Below are 19397 nucleotides of genomic sequence, written 5' to 3' on the forward strand. Positions count from 1 at the left end.
GATTACAGAATTATAAAATGCTTTTTTTTTTAAATGAAGGAACTGAATAGTTTGCTGGCCAACAGGTACATCTGGCCGACAGGTACATCTGGCCAACAGGTACATCTGGCCAACAGGTACATCTGGCCAACAGGTAACAGGTACATCTGGCCAACAGGTACATCTGGCCAACAGGTACATCTGGCCAACATGTACATCTGGCCAACAGGTAACAGGTACATCTGGCCAACAGGTACATCTGGCCAACAGGTAACAGGTACATCTGGCCAACAGGTACATCTGGCCAACAGGTACATCTGGCCAACAGGTACATCTGGCCAACAGGTACATCTGGCCAACAGGTAACAGGTACATCTGGCCAACAGGTACATCTGGCCAACAGGTACATCTGGCCAACAGGTACATCTGGCCAACAGGTACATCTGGCCAACAGGTAACAGGTATATCTGGCCAACAGGTACATCTGGCCAACAGGTACATCTGGCCAACAGGTACATCTGGCCAACAGGTACATCTGGCCAACAGGTACATCTGGCCAACAGGTAACAGGTACATCTGGCCAACAGGTACATCTGGCCAACAGGTACATCTGGCCAACAGGTACATCTGGCCAACAGGTACATCTGGCCAACAGGTACATCTGGCCAACAGGTAACAGGTACATCTGGCCAACAGGTAACAGGTACATCTGGCCAACAGGTACATCTGGCCAACAGGTACATCTGGCCAACAGGTACATCTGGCCAACAGGTAGAGGGACATCTGGCCAACAGATTCATCTGGCCAACAGGTACATCTGGCCAACAGGTACATCTGGCCAACAGGTACAACTGGCCGACAGGTACATCTGGCCAACAGGTACATCTGGCCAACAGATTCATCTGGCCAACAGGTACATCTGGCCAACAGGTAACAGGGACAGGTACATATGGCCAACAGGTAACAGGTACATCTGGCCAACAGGTACATCTGGCCAACAGGTACATCTGGCCAACAGGTACATCTGGCCAACAGGTACATCTGGCCAACAGGTACATCTGGCCAACAGGTACAACTGGCCAACAGGTACATCTGGCCAACAGGTACAACTGGCCAACAGGTACATCTGGCCAACAGGTACAACTGGCCAACAGGTACATCTGGCCAACAGGTACATCTGGCCAACAGGTACAACTGGCCAACAGGTACATCTGGCCAACAGGTAACAGGTACATCTGGCCAACAGGTACATCTGGCCAACAGGTACATCTGGCCGACAGGTACAACTGGCCAACAGGTACATCTGGCCAACAAGTACATCTGGCCATCAGGTACAACTGGCCAACAGGTACATCTGGCCAACAGGTACATCTGGCCAACAGGTACAACTGGCCAACAGGTAGATCTGGCCAACAGGTAACAGGTACATCTGGCCAACAGGTACATCTGTCCAACAGGTACATCTGGCCAACAGGTACATCTGGCCAACAGGTACATCTGGCCAACAGGTACATCTGGCCAACAGATTCATCTGGCCAACAGATTCATCTGGCCAACAGGTAACAGGTACATCTGGCCAACAGGTACATCTGGCCAACAGGTAACAGGTACATCTGGCCAACAGGTACATCTGGCCAACAGGTAACAGGGACAGGTACACCTGGCCAACAGGTACATCTGGCCAACAGATTCATCTGGCCAACAGGTACATCTGGCCAACAGGTAACAGGGACAGGTACATCTGGCCAACAGGTACATCTGGCCAACAGATTCATCTGGCCAACAGGTACATCTGGCCAACAGGTACATCTGGCCAACAGGTAACAGGAACAGGTACATCTGGCCAACAGATTCATCTGGCCAACAGGTACATCTGGCCAACAGGTACATCTGGCCAACAGGTACATCTGGCCAACAGGTACATCTGGGTAACAGGGACAGGTACATCTGGCCAACAGGTAACAGGTACATCTGGCCAACAGGTACATCTGGCCAACAGGTACATCTGGCCAACAGATTCATCTGGCCAACAGGTACATCTGGCCAACAGGTACATCTGGCCAACAGGTAACAGGTACATCTGGCCAACAGGTACATCTGGCCAACAGGTACATCTGGCCAACAGGTAACAGGGACAGGTACATCTGGCCCACAGGTACATCTGGCCAACAGATTCATCTGGCCAACAGGTACATCTGGCCAACAGGTACATCTGGCCAACAGGTAACAGGGACAGGTACATCTGGCCAACAGGTACATCTGGCCAACAGATTCATCTGGCCAACAGGTACATCTGGCCAACAGGTAACAGGGACAGGTACATCTGGCCAACAGGTACATCTGGCCAACAGATTCATCTGGCCAACAGGTACATCTGGCCAACAGGTACATCTGGCCAACAGGTAACAGGGACAGGTACATCTGGCCAACAGGTACATCTGGCCAACAGGTACATCTGGCCAACAGGTAACAGGTACCTCTGGCCAACAGGTACATCTGGCCAACAGGTAACAGGTACATCTGGCCAACAGGTACTTCTGGCCAACAGGTAACAGGTAAATCTGGCCAACAGGTACATCTGGCCAACAGATTCATCTGGCCAACAGGTACATCTGGCCAACAGGTACATCTGGCCAACAGGTAACAGGTACATCTGGCCAACAGGTACATCTGGCCAACAGGTAACAGGTACATCTGGCCAACAGGTAACAGGTACATCTGGCCAACAGGTAACAGGGACAGGTACATCTGGCCAACAGTTACATCTGGCCAACAGGTACATCTGGCCAACAGGTAACAGGTACATCTGGCCAACAGGTAACAGGTACATCTGGCCAACAGGTAACAGGTACATCTGGCCAACAGGTACATCTGGCCAATATTTACATCTGGCCAACAGGTACATCTGGCCAACAGGTACATCTGGCCAACAGATTCATCTGGCCAACAGGTACATCTGGCCAACAGGTAACAGGTACATCTGGCCAACAGGTACTTCTGGCCAACAGATTCATCTGGCCAACAGGTACATCTGGCCAACAGGTAACAGGGACAGGTACATCTGGCCAACAGATTCATCTGGCCAACAGGTACATCTGGCCAACAGGTACATCTGGCCAACAGGTACATCTGGCCAACAGGTAACAGGGACAGGTACATCTGGCCAACAGGTAACAGGTACATCTGGCCAACAGGTACATCTGGCCAACAGGTACATCTGGCCAACAGGTACATCTGGCCAACAGGTAACAGGTACATCTGGCCAACAGGTACATCTGGCCAACAGGTACATCTGGCCAACAGGTAACAGGTACATCTGGCCAACAGGTACATCTGGCCAACAGGTACATCTGGCCAACAGGTAACAGGGACAGGTACATATGGCCAACAGGTAACAGGTACATCTGGCCAACAGGTACATCTGGCCAACAGGTACATCTGGCCAACAGGTAACAGGGACAGGTACATATGGCCAACAGGTAACAGGTACATCTGGCCAACAGGTACATCTGGCCAACAGGTACATCTGGCCAACAGGTACATCTGGCCAACAGGTACAACTGGCCAACAGGTACATCTGGCCAACAGGTACAACTGGCCAACAGGTACATCTGGCCAACAGGTACAACTGGCCAACAGGTACATCTGGCCAACAGGTACATCTGGCCAACAGGTACAACTGGCCAACAGGTACATCTGGCCAACAGGTAACAGGTACATCTGGCCAACAGGTACATCTGGCCAACAGGTACATCTGGCCGACAGGTACAACTGGCCAACAGGTACATCTGGCCAACAAGTACATCTGGCCATCAGGTACAACTGGCCAACAGGTACATCTGGCCAACAGGTACATCTGGCCAACAGGTACATCTGGCCAACAGGTAACAGGTACATCTGGCCAACAGGTAACAGGTACATCTGGCCAACAGGTACATCTGGCCAACAGGTACATCTGGCCAACAGGTACATCTGGCCAACAGGTAGAGGGACATCTGGCCAACAGATTCATCTGGCCAACAGGTACATCTGGCCAACAGGTACATCTGGCCAACAGGTACAACTGGCCGACAGGTACATCTGGCCAACAGGTACATCTGGCCAACAGATTCATCTGGCCAACAGGTACATCTGGCCAACAGGTAACAGGGACAGGTACATATGGCCAACAGGTAACAGGTACATCTGGCCAACAGGTACATCTGGCCAACAGGTACATCTGGCCAACAGGTACATCTGGCCAACAGGTACATCTGGCCAACAGGTACATCTGGCCAACAGGTACAACTGGCCAACAGGTACATCTGGCCAACAGGTACAACTGGCCAACAGGTACATCTGGCCAACAGGTACAACTGGCCAACAGGTACATCTGGCCAACAGGTACATCTGGCCAACAGGTACAACTGGCCAACAGGTACATCTGGCCAACAGGTAACAGGTACATCTGGCCAACAGGTACATCTGGCCAACAGGTACATCTGGCCGACAGGTACAACTGGCCAACAGGTACATCTGGCCAACAAGTACATCTGGCCATCAGGTACAACTGGCCAACAGGTACATCTGGCCAACAGGTACATCTGGCCAACAGGTACAACTGGCCAACAGGTAGATCTGGCCAACAGGTAACAGGTACATCTGGCCAACAGGTACATCTGTCCAACAGGTACATCTGGCCAACAGGTACATCTGGCCAACAGGTACATCTGGCCAACAGGTACATCTGGCCAACAGATTCATCTGGCCAACAGATTCATCTGGCCAACAGGTAACAGGTACATCTGGCCAACAGGTACATCTGGCCAACAGGTAACAGGTACATCTGGCCAACAGGTACATCTGGCCAACAGGTAACAGGGACAGGTACACCTGGCCAACAGGTACATCTGGCCAACAGATTCATCTGGCCAACAGGTACATCTGGCCAACAGGTAACAGGGACAGGTACATCTGGCCAACAGGTACATCTGGCCAACAGATTCATCTGGCCAACAGGTACATCTGGCCAACAGGTACATCTGGCCAACAGGTAACAGGAACAGGTACATCTGGCCAACAGATTCATCTGGCCAACAGGTACATCTGGCCAACAGGTACATCTGGCCAACAGGTACATCTGGCCAACAGGTACATCTGGGTAACAGGGACAGGTACATCTGGCCAACAGGTAACAGGTACATCTGGCCAACAGGTACATCTGGCCAACAGGTACATCTGGCCAACAGATTCATCTGGCCAACAGGTACATCTGGCCAACAGGTACATCTGGCCAACAGGTAACAGGTACATCTGGCCAACAGGTACATCTGGCCAACAGGTACATCTGGCCAACAGGTAACAGGGACAGGTACATCTGGCCCACAGGTACATCTGGCCAACAGATTCATCTGGCCAACAGGTACATCTGGCCAACAGGTACATCTGGCCAACAGGTAACAGGGACAGGTACATCTGGCCAACAGGTACATCTGGCCAACAGATTCATCTGGCCAACAGGTACATCTGGCCAACAGGTAACAGGGACAGGTACATCTGGCCAACAGGTACATCTGGCCAACAGATTCATCTGGCCAACAGGTACATCTGGCCAACAGGTACATCTGGCCAACAGGTAACAGGGACAGGTACATCTGGCCAACAGGTACATCTGGCCAACAGGTACATCTGGCCAACAGGTAACAGGTACCTCTGGCCAACAGGTACATCTGGCCAACAGGTAACAGGTACATCTGGCCAACAGGTACTTCTGGCCAACAGGTAACAGGTAAATCTGGCCAACAGGTACATCTGGCCAACAGATTCATCTGGCCAACAGGTACATCTGGCCAACAGGTACATCTGGCCAACAGGTAACAGGTACATCTGGCCAACAGGTACATCTGGCCAACAGGTAACAGGTACATCTGGCCAACAGGTAACAGGTACATCTGGCCAACAGGTAACAGGGACAGGTACATCTGGCCAACAGTTACATCTGGCCAACAGGTACATCTGGCCAACAGGTAACAGGTACATCTGGCCAACAGGTAACAGGTACATCTGGCCAACAGGTAACAGGTACATCTGGCCAACAGGTACATCTGGCCAATATTTACATCTGGCCAACAGGTACATCTGGCCAACAGGTACATCTGGCCAACAGATTCATCTGGCCAACAGGTACATCTGGCCAACAGGTAACAGGTACATCTGGCCAACAGGTACTTCTGGCCAACAGATTCATCTGGCCAACAGGTACATCTGGCCAACAGGTAACAGGGACAGGTACATCTGGCCAACAGATTCATCTGGCCAACAGGTACATCTGGCCAACAGGTACATCTGGCCAACAGGTACATCTGGCCAACAGGTAACAGGGACAGGTACATCTGGCCAACAGGTAACAGGTACATCTGGCCAACAGGTACATCTGGCCAACAGGTACATCTGGCCAACAGGTACATCTGGCCAACAGGTAACAGGTACATCTGGCCAACAGGTACATCTGGCCAACAGGTACATCTGGCCAACAGGTAACAGGTACATCTGGCCAACAGGTACATCTGGCCAACAGGTACATCTGGCCAACAGGTAACAGGGACAGGTACATATGGCCAACAGGTAACAGGTACATCTGGCCAACAGGTACATCTGGCCAACAGGTACATCTGGCCAACAGGTACATCTGGCCAACAGGTACATCTGGCCAACAGGTACAACTGGCCAACAGGTACATCTGGCCAACAGGTACAACTGGCCAACAGGTACATCTGGCCAACAGGTACAACTGGCCAACAGGTACATCTGGCCAACAGGTACATCTGGCCAACAGGTACAACTGGCCAACAGGTACATCTGGCCAACAGGTAACAGGTACATCTGGCCAACAGGTACATCTGGCCAACAGGTACATCTGGCCGACAGGTACAACTGGCCAACAGGTACATCTGGCCAACAAGTACATCTGGCCATCAGGTACAACTGGCCAACAGGTACATCTGGCCAACAGGTACATCTGGCCAACAGGTACAACTGGCCAACAGGTAGATCTGGCCAACAGGTAACAGGTACATCTGGCCAACAGGTACATCTGTCCAACAGGTACATCTGGCCAACAGGTACATCTGGCCAACAGGTACATCTGGCCAACAGGTACATCTGGCCAACAGGTACATCTGGCCAACAGATTCATCTGGCCAACAGATTCATCTGGCCAACAGGTAACAGGTACATCTGGCCAACAGGTACATCTGGCCAACAGGTAACAGGTACATCTGGCCAACAGGTACATCTGGCCAACAGGTAACAGGGACAGGTACATCTGGCCAACAGGTACATCTGGCCAACAGATTCATCTGGCCAACAGGTACATCTGGCCAACAGGTAACAGGGACAGGTACATCTGGCCAACAGGTACATCTGGCCAACAGATTCATCTGGCCAACAGGTACATCTGGCCAACAGGTACATCTGGCCAACAGGTAACAGGGACAGGTACATCTGGCCAACAGATTCATCTGGCCAACAGGTACATCTGGCCAACAGGTACATCTGGCCAACAGGTACATCTGGCCAACAGGTACATCTGGGTAACAGGGACAGGTACATCTGGCCAACAGGTAACAGGTACATCTGGCCAACAGGTACATCTGGCCAACAGGTACATCTGGCCAACAGATTTATCTGGCCAACAGGTACATCTGGCCAACAGGTACATCTGGCCAACAGGTAACAGGTACATCTGGCCAACAGGTACATCTGGCCAACAGGTACATCTAGCCAACAGGTAACAGGGACAGGTACATCTGGCCCACAGGTACATCTGGCCAACAGATTCATCTGGCCAACAGGTACATCTGGCCAACAGGTACATCTGGCCAACAGGTAACAGGGACAGGTACATCTGGCCAACAGGTACATCTGGCCAACAGATTCATCTGGCCAACAGGTACATCTGGCCAACAGGTAACAGGGACAGGTACATCTGGCCAACAGGTACATCTGGCCAACAGATTCATCTGGCCAACAGGTACATCTGGCCAACAGGTACATCTGGCCAACAGGTAACAGGGACAGGTACATCTGGCCAACAGGTACATCTGGCCAACAGGTACATCTGGCCAACAGGTAACAGGTACCTCTGGCCAACAGGTACATCTGGCCAACAGGTAACAGGTACATCTGGCCAACAGGTACATCTGGCCAACAGGTAACAGGTAAATCTGGCCAACAGGTACATCTGGCCAACAGATTCATCTGGCCAACAGGTACATCTGGCCAACAGGTACATCTGGCCAACAGGTAACAGGTACATCTGGCCAACAGGTACATCTGGCCAACAGGTAACAGGTACATCTGGCCAACAGGTAACATGTACATCTGGCCAACAGGTAACAGGGACAGGTACATCTGGCCAACAGTTACATCTGGCCAACAGGTACATCTGGCCAACAGGTAACAGGTACATCTGGCCAACAGGTAACAGGTACATCTGGCCAACAGGTAACAGGTACATCTGGCCAACAGGTACATCTGGCCAACATTTACATCTGGCCAACAGGTACATCTGGCCAACAGGTACATCTGGCCAACAGATTCATCTGGCCAACAGGTACATCTGGCCAACAGGTAACAGGTACATCTGGCCAACAGGTACTTCTGGCCAACAGATTCATCTGGCCAACAGGTACATCTGGCCAACAGGTAACAGGGACAGGTACATCTGGCCAACAGATTCATCTGGCCAACAGGTACATCTGGCCAACAGGTACATCTGGCCAACAGGTACATCTGGCCAACAGGTAACAGGGACAGGTACATCTGGCCAACAGGTAACAGGTACATCTGGCCAACAGGTACATCTGGCCAACAGGTACATCTGGCCAACAGGTACATCTGGCCAACAGGTAACAGGTACATCTGGCCAACAGGTACATCTGGCCAACAGGTACATCTGGCCAACAGGTAACAGGTACATCTGGCCAACAGGTACATCTGGCCAACAGGTACATCTGGCCAACAGGTACATCTGGCCAACAGGTACATCTGGCCAACAGGTACATCTGGCCAACAGGTAACAGGTACATCTGGCCAACAGGTACATCTGGCCAACAGGTACATCTGGCCAACAGGTACATCTGGCCAACAGGTACATCTGGCCAACAGGTAACAGGTACATCTGGCCAACAGGTACATCTGGCCAACAGGTACATCTGGCCAACAGGTACATCTGGCCAACAGGTACATCTGGCCAACAGGTACATCTGGCCAACAGATTCATCTGGCCAACAGGTACATCTGGCCAACAGGTACATCTGGCCAACAGGTAACATGGAGAGGTACATCTGGCCAACAGGTACATCTGGCCAACAGATTCATCTGGCCAACAGGTAACAGGGACAGGTACATCTGGCCAACAGGTACATCTGGCCAACAGGTACATCTGGCCAACAGGTAAAAGGGACAGGTACATCGGGCCAACAGGTACATCTGGCCAACAGGTACATCTGGCCAACAGGTAACAGGTACATCTGGCCAACAGGTACATCTGGCCAACAGGTAACAGGTACATCTGGCCAACAGGTACATCTGGCTAACAGGTAACAGGTACATCTGGCCAACAGGTACATCTGGCCAACAGATTCATCTGGCCAACAGGTACATCTGACCAACAGGTACATCTGGCCCACAGGTAACAGGGACAGGTACATCTGGCCAACAGGTACATCTGGCCAACAGGTACATCTGGCCAACAGGTAAACAGGTACATCTGGCCAACAGGTACATCTGGCCAACAGGTAACAGGTACATCTGGCCAACAGGTACATCTGGCCAACAGATTCATCTGGCCATCAGGTACATCTGGCCAACAGGTACATCTGGCCAACAGGTAACAGGTACATCTGGCCAACAGATACATCTGGCCAACAGGTAACAGGTACATCTGGCAAACAGGTAACAGGTACATCTGGCCAACAGGTAACAGGGACAGGTACATCTGGCCAACAGATTCATCTGGCCAACAGGTACATCTGGCCAACAGGTACATCTGGCCAACAGGTAACAGGTACATCTGGCCAACAGGTACATCTGGCCAACAGGTAACAGGTACATCTGGCCAACAGGTACATCTGGCCAACAGGTACATCTGGCCCACAGGTAACAGGTACATCTGGCCAACAGGTACATCTGGCCAACAGGTACATCTGGCCAACAGATTCATCTGGCCAACAGGTACATCTGGCCAACAGGTAACAGGTACATCTGGCCAACAGGTACATCTGGCCAACAGATTCATCTGGCCAACAGGTAACAGGTACATCTGGCCAACAGGTACATCTGGCCAACAGGTAACAGGTACATCTGGCCAACAGGTACATCTGGCCAACAGGTACATCTGGCCAACAGGTACATCTGGCCAACAGGTAACATGGACAGGTACATCTGGCCAACAGGTACATCTGGCCAACATATTCATCTGGCCAACAGGTACATCTGGCCAACAGGTACATCTGGCCAACAGGTAACAGGGACAGGTACATATGGCCAACAGGTAACAGGTACATCTGGCCAACAGGTACATCTGGCCAACAGGTAACAGGTACATCTGGCCAACAGGTACATCTGGCCAACAGGTACATCTGGCCAACAGGTACATCTGGCCAACAGGTACATCTGGCCAACAGATTCATCTGGCCAACAGATTCATCTGGCCAACAGGTAACAGGTACATCTGGCCAACAGGTACATCTGGCCAACAGGTAACAGGGACAGGTACATCTGGCCAACAGGTACATCTGGCCAACAGATTCATCTGGCCAACAGGTACATCTGGCCAACAGGTAACAGGGACAGGTACATCTGGCCAACAGGTACATCTGGCCAACAGATTCATCTGGCCAACAGGTACATCTGGCCAACAGGTACATCTGGCCAACAGGTAACAGGGACAGGTACATCTGGCCAACAGATTCATCTGGCCAACAGGTACATCTGGCCAACAGGTACATCTGGCCAACAGGTACATCTGGCCAACAGGTACATCTGGGTTACAGGGACAGGTACATCTGGCCAACAGGTAACAGGTACATCTGGCCAACAGGTACATCTGGCCAACAGGTACATCTGGCCAACAGATTCATCTGGCCAACAGGTAACAGGTACATCTGGCCAACAGGTACATCTGGCCAACAGGTAACAGGTACATCTGGCCAACAGGTACATCTGGCCAACAGGTACATCTGGCCAACAGGTAACAGGGACAGGTACATCTGGCCCACAGGTACATCTGGCCAACAGATTCATCTGGCCAACAGGTACATCTGGCCAACAGGTACATCTGGCCAACAGGTAACAGGGACAGGTACATCTGGCCAACAGGTACATCTGGCCAACAGATTCATCTGGCCAACAGGTACATCTGGCCAACAGGTAACAGGGACAGGTACATCTGGCCAACAGGTACATCTGGCCAACAGATTCATCTGGCCAACAGGTACATCTGGCCAACAGGTACATCTGGCCAACAGGTAACAGGGACAGGTACATCTGGCCAACAGGTACATCTGGCCAACAGGTTCATCTGGCCAACAGGTAACAGGTACCTCTGGCCAACAGGTACATCTGGCCAACAGGTAACAGGTACATCTGGCCAACAGGTACATCTGGCCAACAGGTAACAGGTAAATCTGGCCAACAGGTACATCTGGCCAACAGATTCATCTGGCCAACAGGTACATCTGGCCAACAGGTACATCTGGCCAACAGGTAACAGGTACATCTGGCCAACAGGTACATCTGGCCAACAGGTAACAGGTACATCTGGCCAACAGGTAACAGGTACATCTGGCCAACAGGTAACAGGGACAGGTACATCTGGCCAACAGTTACATCTGGCCAACAGGTACATCTGGCCAACAGGTAACAGGTACATCTGGCCAACAGGTAACAGGTACATCTGGCCAACAGGTAACAGGTACATCTGGCCAACAGGTACATCTGGCCAACATTTACATCTGGCCAACAGGTACATCTGGCCAACAGGTACATCTGGCCAACAGATTCATCTGGCCAACAGGTACATCTGGCCAACAGGTAACAGGTACATCTGGCCAACAGGTACTTCTGGCCAACAGATTCATCTGGCCAACAGGTACATCTGGCCAACAGGTAACAGGGACAGGTACATCTGGCCAACAGATTCATCTGGCCAACAGGTACATCTGGCCAACAGGTACATCTGGCCAACAGGTACATCTGGCCAACAGGTAACAGGGACAGGTACATCTGGCCAACAGGTAACAGGTACATCTGGCCAACAGGTACATCTGGCCAACAGGTACATCTGGCCAACAGGTACATCTGGCCAACAGGTAACAGGTACATCTGGCCAACAGGTACATCTGGCCAACAGGTACATCTGGCCAACAGGTAACAGGTACATCTGGCCAACAGGTACATCTGGCCAACAGGTACATCTGGCCAACAGGTACATCTGGCCAACAGGTACATCTGGCCAACAGGTACATCTGGCCAACAGGTAACAGGTACATCTGGCCAACAGGTACATCTGGCCAACAGGTACATCTGGCCAACAGGTACATCTGGCCAACAGGTACATCTGGCCAACAGGTAACAGGTACATCTGGCCAACAGGTACATCTGGCCAACAGGTACATCTGGCCAACAGGTACATCTGGCCAACAGGTACATCTGGCCAACAGGTACATCTGGCCAACAGATTCATCTGGCCAACAGGTACATCTGGCCAACAGGTACATCTGGCCAACAGGTAACATGGAGAGGTACATCTGGCCAACAGGTACATCTGGCCAACAGATTCATCTGGCCAACAGGTAACAGGGACAGGTACATCTGGCCAACAGGTACATCTGGCCAACAGGTACATCTGGCCAACATGTAAAAGGGACAGGTACATCGGGCCAACAGGTACATCTGGCCAACAGGTACATCTGGCCAACAGGTAACAGGTACATCTGGCCAACAGGTACATCTGGCCAACAGGTAACAGGTACATCTGGCCAACAGGTACATCTGGCTAACAGGTAACAGGTACATCTGGCCAACAGGTACATCTGGCCAACAGATTCATCTGGCCAACAGGTACATCTGGCCAACAGGTACATCTGGCCCACAGGTAACAGGGACAGGTACATCTGGCCAACAGGTACATCTGGCCAACAGGTACATCTGGCCAACAGGTAACAGGTACATCTGGCCAACAGGTACATCTGGCCAACAGGTAACAGGTACATCTGGCCAACAGGTACATCTGGCCAACAGATTCATCTGGCCATCAGGTACATCTGGCCAACAGGTACATCTGGCCAACAGGTAACAGGTACATCTGGCCAACAGATACATCTGGCCAACAGGTAACAGGTACATCTGGCAAACAGGTAACAGGTACATCTGGCCAACAGGTAACAGGGACAGGTACATCTGGCCAACAGATTCATCTGGCCAACAGGTACATCTGGCCAACAGGTACATCTGGCCAACAGGTAACAGGTACATCTGGCCAACAGGTACATCTGGCCAACAGGTAACAGGTACATCTGGCCAACAGGTACATCTGGCCAACAGGTACATCTGGCCCACAGGTAACAGGTACATCTGGCCAACAGGTACATCTGGCCAACAGGTACATCTGGCCAACAGATTCATCTGGCCAACAGGTACATCTGGCCAACAGGTAACAGGTACATCTGGCCAACAGGTACATCTGGCCAACAGATTCATCTGGCCAACAGGTAACAGGTACATCTGGCCAACAGGTACATCTGGCCAACAGGTAACAGGTACATCTGGCCAACAGGTACATCTGGCCAACAGGTACATCTGGCCAACAGGTACATCTGGCCAACAGGTAACAGGGACAGGTACATCTGGCCAACAGGTACATCTGGCCAACAGATTCATCTGGCCAACAGGTACATCTGGCCAACAGGTACATCTGGCCAACAGGTAACAGGGACAGGTACATATGGCCAACAGGTAACAGGTACATCTGGCCAACAGGTAACAGGTACATCTGGCCAACAGGTACATCTGGCCAACAGGTACATCTGGCCAACAGGTACATCTGGCCAACAGGTACATCTGGCCAACAGGTAACCGGTACATCTGGCCAACAGGTACATCTGGCCAACAGGTACATCTGGCCAACAGGTACATCTGGCCAACAGGTAACAGGTACATCTGGCCAACAGGTACATCTGGCCAACAGGTAACAGGTACATCTGGCCAACAGGTACATCTGGCCAACAGGTAACAGGGACAGGTACATCTGGCCAACAGGTACTTCTGGCCAACAGATTCATCTGGCCAACAGGTACATCTGGCCAACAGGTACATCTGGCCAACAGGTAACAGGTACATCTGGCCAACAGGTAACAGGACAGGTACATCTGGCCAACAGGTACATCTGGCCAACAGATTCATCTGGCCAACAGGTACATCTGGCCAACAGGTACATCTGGCCAACAGGTAACAGGGACAGGTTCATCTGGCCAACAGGTACATCTGGCCAACAGATTCATCTGGCCAACAGGTACATCTGGCCAACAGGTAACAGGGACAGGTACATCTGGCCAACAGGTACATCTGGCCAACAGATTCATCTGGCCAACAGGTACATCTGGCCAACAGGTACATCTGGCCAACAGGTACATCTGGCCAACAGGTAATAGGTACATCTGGCCAACAGGTACATCTGGCCAACAGGTAACAGGTACATCTGGCCAACAGGTACATCTGGCCAACAGGTACATCTGGCCAACAGGTACATCTGGCCAACAGGTACATCTGGCCAACAGGTACATCTGGCCAACAGGTAACAGGTACATCTGGCCAACAGGTACATCTGGCCAACAGGTAACAGGTACATCTGGCCAACAGGTAACAGGTACATCTGGCCAACAGGTACATCTGGCCAACAGGTACATCTGGCCAACAGGTACATCTGGCCAACAGGTACATCTGGCCAACAGGTAACAGGTACATCTGGCCAACAGGTTCATCTGGCCAACAAGTACATCTGGCCAACAGGTAACAGGGACATCTGTTACCCCCCCCCCCCCCCGAAAATTTTTTACCACCCCCGAACGAAATGAAATTTATATAATTTATATAGAAAATATATACTTTAAACAGTGTCCGCCCCCCCCCCCCCCCCCCCCCCCGAAGAAAGTTTACCGCCCCCCCCCCGAAGATTTCAAGTGCCCCCCCCGGAGAAAAAAAGTCTGGAAGAAACACTGCGTCCACACGCTACTGAGTCCATTACTGCAGACACCTTAAGAAACCCCAACGAGTCACACATCTACCTCGATTGCCCCACCATACAAACAATGAAAATGCTAGAGACCCAAATATTGACCAGAAATGAGACATTCAACGTGGACATGGCAATAATCCTAATATATAAATCCCCACGTTCGCACATCTCTCTCTCTCTCTCTCTTTCTCTGTCCGCAAAAAAATTTCGCCGGACATCACGTCAGAATCGGCAGCGATATATCGAGAACTTTTTACGGACTTTTGTTGAAAAAAATATGTTAGATGTTTTAAATGTATAACCACAAAATTATTTAAAGAAGAAAAATAAAAAATAAAGGCGTGTTCGAATATAGAGAAACAGTATTATTTATGCAACCGGAAAAGCATTAATATATGTGAAAAAGAACGCATAAAACTGTGACGTCACTATTGCTTATACATTAACTAATGACGTCATCTGCCGTGTTTAGAATGAAAAGAAATGAACTATTTCATTCAAATTTGATTTAGATCTACGTACACTATGAAATGTATACAATACAATTTTTCCGGCCTAAACTCATAAAATTTATTTTATGTATTTGGATTCTAGATCTAGAGATTCTAGATCTAGACTAAATCTAAATCTAAATCTACGCAATAACTAGATCTAGACGTAGAGTCGTAGACGCTAAGATCTAGATTTAGACTCTAACTTCTCTAAAATCAATTCCAAAAATAAATTTCTATATTAGGACTAAACTATTTCAAGACTTATTTATTTTATACAAAATCTTTGTTATGAACTGGCTAATTTGGGATAAAAAATTAATTTGAAAGAATAGGCATATTCGCGTAAGTTAAGATTTTAAAATACGTCTTTCATTCTCCGTATTTTATAAGGTGCCTAAATAGAGGAGATGTTAGTGTACATTAAACCACGCAGGTGGTGCGGGTTCGAGACACAGCAAGTCAGCTTGGTTAATGTATTCTTTTTTATTATGCTCGGGCTAAACTTAAAAAAAAAAATTCTTTTAGGAATCTAGCTCTAGATCTAGATTGTCGGGTGTCCGATAGGGCACTTCCCGGCGCCGCAGGCGCTTCAAATTTGGCATGATCTTGCCTTGGTGCGACAGAACACGGGGGCCGGTTGGCCGAAAAGTCTACGATGTGGGGGTCAAAACTGACCTCGACTGACCGGTACCTTATATGAGCTATAAATCGAAAAAAAATGTCCACGGAGGAACCTCTTCATAACTCTTGAGGTCGTAGACCGACCTTCGGGCGAATTAATTAAGCATTCAAATTCTCAATGTTTTCGAAAGCCTAAGCGAAGCTGGGCAGCATGCCTAGTATCAAATAAACTACCCAAACACAAAGACAGGAAAACGAGAACGGAAATCAGAGATCATTGCGATCTACATACAAACTATATGTACAAACAGATTCAGAACCCAGTTCGACCACAAACACATCACGTCACAGACTTTGGACTGAATTTTCAACTGACGACTCGACAAACAATTCACATAAACACACCCACACACAAGTCGAACAAAACATCACAACATCTTAGATACGCATCACCGCCTCGTGTGCAGTGTTTCTTCCAGACTCTTTTCTCCGGGGGGGGGGGGGGTGGTGGGGGTGTTAAATTTTCTATATACATTTCATCGTTCGGGGGGGGGGGGGGCGGGGCGGTAGACTTTATATATTAGATATAATAATATATACATTTTAGCACGGTATAACAGAACTTCATTCTTTACTTATCAACTATATATTCTAAGAGTTTTCAAAACTCGTTGATCCTACCGCCCCTTTAGAAAATACGGAAATCTGCCATATGAAAAAGGGTCAAGAGTTGTAAAGATTAAAATAATTAAGCAGCTTTTTTTCTAAGCCTATTATGAATAATTCAGCTTGAAACTATTCTATCATAGAATTATGAAAGCAGAATAACGATTAATAAATAGGTTTGACCTCAATAAGAGACCCAACGTTCACTCATCTGGCTAATATTCTATAACAGTCCACATTCTGGTCGGTTAATTGGTGCCTGCTAGAATTAGAGATAATTGCTGAATACTAATTAACTGTGGTGAGTGCCAAGTTGGTGGGAGAGAACAACGGTACTTGTGCGTTTTTTGGATAGGTGGCGTCTCTAGGTTGGTTGTCACTCGCTGTAGTAACCCGAAGAGGTAGAGCGGGGACACCATAGCTAAAATATGCCGAGGTGTGTTCTACCTTATTATTATGGAGGGTGATTAACTAATAATGCTAACACTGAAGGGGTTCATATAACACTCACAAGGGCGTCTGGGCGAGAGTGTGAACAAAACCGCGTTCTAACATCTAAGATCCAATATAGCTAAGGCGCTGAGGGGGTCATCCATAAATGACGTCACACTCGTAAGGGGGAGGGGGGGGGGGCGTAATTTTGTGACGATGTGTAATGAGGGGGAGGGGGGGGGTTTCAGATGTTGCGACGTCACACTTTTGCATTATAAATAAACCGAGAGTGATCTCCCCTAAACTTTCTCGAATATTCTTATATAACTTGGAATATAGACATGATTTTTAATTACTAAATTAAAAAAAAAATAGAATAGAATCTCATAGAAAAAAGAATTGCGCACCAAGCGAACGCCAAAACAAAATGTTCATAATAGTGCGCAATATTATCAGTACTTTATAAATTTACATGCGTTTTTTGAGAAATCGGAAATAGCGTAAATTAGTACTTCCGGTCAACGGAAATTACTCAAAATTTGACAGAAGGTAGAGATTTAGATCTTTTACTTACGTGTGTTATCTATCTGAAATAGTAATCAAGTTATAGGCTTTTGAAAAATTCAAAGTAGAAAAAGTACCACTTCCGGTTATCGGAAATCGCTCAAAAGTTGAAATGGATCTACGATTTTGATAAAATACTTATATATGAAATTTCATCAACCTAGCTGTAACGGTACTCAAGATATCGTGTTTACACACAGACACACACACACATACACACACACAGACATACGGACAACATTGCAAAATTATGTCTTTCCGTTTCAGTGAGGTGTAAAACGTCGAGATTTGTAAAAATCTTGATTTTTTTTTTTGCACGATTACAAGACTTTCTCTATAGGCCTACTTCGTATATACGAGAAAGTAAAAAGCAATGTTAGAAAACGAATTTTAGACGTTATTTCGCGTTTTAGATAACTGTTTTAATAAATTGTAATAGTTTAGATAAGATTTTAGAAAAATATCGATGTTTTAAAAAGATTCAACTGCAATTTCGAGGGGGGTTGTAGGTTGAGGTGTGACGTCATTTTAGGGGGGGGTGGTCTGGCTTTTTGTGACGAGGTGTGACTGAGGGGAGGGGGGGGGGGAAGCTAAAAATCGTCAAAAAAAGCGTGACGTCATTTATGGATGACCCCTGATCACAGAATAATTCAGTTTTAGAAAGCAATGTCACGCGTCTAAAAATACACAATTGGCAACGCATTGATGTAATCCTCTTGAAATTTTTGCGTCATATATAGGCTATATCTTCTCTGAACTCTGTCAAAATAGAGTATTTTAATCAATTCCTATTAAAACAGATTTCTAAAACGCGAAATAACGTCTACAATCTACAATTCGTTTTCTAACATTTCTTTTTTATAATGTAAAAGTGTGACGTCGCACGATCTTATATATATATATATATATATATATATATATATATATATATATATATATATATATATATATATATATATATATATATATATATATATATATATATATATATATATATGTGTATATATGTATATATATATATATATATATATATATATATATATATATATATATATATATATATATATATATATATATATATATATATATCCCTCTATTTTTTTTCTTCTCCCCACATTACATTGAATCACAATTGAATCACCATTAAAATACACAAAATGTGTATTTTTACGTTCTCCAGGCATGCGCAATAGACCATATCGCAATTTCCTCACCCCCACCAATCTGCTGAGTTGCGGTTTACGCCGCCACCCCCCCCCCCCCCCCCCCCCCCCCCCCCCCCAGAAGAAAAAAGTCTGGAAGAAACATTACAAACAATTATCAGAATGTCTCCTCATTTGCTGAGATAGGCCATTCTATGGAGT

This window comes from Physella acuta, unplaced genomic scaffold, assembly GCF_028476545.2.
Source record: "Physella acuta isolate Inbredline_101_S28 unplaced genomic scaffold, ASM2847654v3 ptg000163l, whole genome shotgun sequence".
Classification (NCBI taxonomy): Eukaryota; Metazoa; Mollusca; class Gastropoda; family Physidae; genus Physella; species Physella acuta.